Below are 1,927 nucleotides of genomic sequence, written 5' to 3' on the forward strand. Positions count from 1 at the left end.
CGCCTTTAACCTATCGAGGTTTTCCTGAAAGCAGCGACCAACCATTATCCCCCCTCCCCTCAAATTATTGATTAAGTAATTAAGAAGTTTTATTATTTGGGACCTGTATAAAAACCGCCTTTTGGTACATATACGTGGTACATTCAAAGGATCACTAAAATGAATGATTTACGGTAATCTTGCCTAAAGCTTGCTCATTTTGAGACAGTGACTGTCTCTGGTGACACCACCCTGCCCCGGCATTTCAGTGTGCGCTTGGAGATTTCCTCCCTGGACTGTCTTGACATACGTGCGTCTCGTAAAGTACAGGGTGATAAAAACAACAACAACAACAACTGTAGGCCTACAACTTGTTTTGTAAATATCTTCCTCCATACTGAAGTTTTGTGTTTCAGATTTGAACATAACATTTGTAAGCCAAAAGGAATTTGTTTGAGATTCGTTTTAGGTAAGCCTATTGAATGGTTTTGCTCTATATGGCGCATTAAAAACAACAACAACAACAACAACAACAACAACAACAACAACAACAACAACCCATTTTCAACCTTGTCACCATTTTAATGGCATGACGCACCAGTTCGCATTAGGCCTACCACAAAAAGTTGCAACAATCACGCCATATTGCAAACTATGGTAGTCTAACAAGTCAACAGAAGTCTTCAGACATTATTCTTCCCAAATTTTGTTTGCCTGCTGAGATCATGGTTACGTTTAGTAAAGAGCAGAGAGCTTTTTGTATTGAACATTACCTCTCTGCAAACTCATCATCCTTGACATTTTGTAACTTCTGCCCACGGCATGGAGAAAATGCTTAGGTGCCCTTATTAAGTCCTTTGACGTAATGAGTAGAGAAATTCCATAAATTTGGATCTTTATTGAATCAGAACTAAAAATGTCTTTTAAAATGACCACTTCAGGTCGAACACTTACCATGCACAGCTCATAACGTCGCCAGGGTGCAGATTTCAGTAGTTGAGTCCCATGGGACGTCGGTCCGAAGATGATCTGCAACTAGGACGTTCCTACACCTCAACAGTCTGCATTCTATTTCTATTGGCAGATCTTAACCTACGACAGTACCATTTACATCTTCGCTAGGATGAGATGGCATGGGTCAGAGCAGGGCAATGTATTCATACACGATTCTGCGATTGTCATGAAAAGTGGGGTAATTTCCTCGATGATATTTAATTTTGGTTTAGTGCAAAGCCCATTTTTTACCCTGCGGGAAATGTTAACTCCAAAAAGGCTGTCCATTGGGCACCCCATTCCTTACAGTCTCTAGAAGCCACTTATACTGAATATGTGTACAGTGTATGTGGCTTTGTTAAACAACTCGTGGTTTAGCAGGTCCTTGTGTTTGGGCGCCATTGGACATTTTGAACGACGCGTTAAAAATGTGTCGAGTCCAAAGGGGGGCATGTAGAGCACTGCTTCTAGGAATTTCAGGAAGAAATTGTTAGTTTTTTTTAAACCTTGTAAAACAAATGAAATGTTGTTTTTAATGTCACATGGATAGAAACTTAAATGTCAAAGAAAAAATAAAGAAAAAAGTCATCCAATCTTTTCCGTACTCCCTTAACAAGAATTTTAAAAATTGGTGAACTTTGCGTTATTGGGTGCTTTTTCTTTAAACCATTTCCGTTTCCAAAATAAGTTTCTTCTTCCTGGATTTTTATTTCAAACAAATTCCTTTTGAATGAATTATGTCTGTTCCAAATTACAGCATTCTAGAACAATTTTTGGGCGAGATATTCAGAAAAAAAGTTATACAGTTTTTTTGTGGATCAACCTGTACTAACCCGCGTGTTGGAGCGTTTATTTTATAGACGTGTGTAAAAGTGTAGTGTTGATGAAAATAGGGCAACTTTTTATGTTTTAGTTGCATGACGTAAATCCTCTATTATTTCTTTTTAAGGGGGGG

This window comes from Aplysia californica, unplaced genomic scaffold, assembly GCF_000002075.1.
Source record: "Aplysia californica isolate F4 #8 unplaced genomic scaffold, AplCal3.0 scaffold00167, whole genome shotgun sequence".
NCBI lineage: Eukaryota > Metazoa > Mollusca > Gastropoda > Aplysiida > Aplysiidae > Aplysia > Aplysia californica.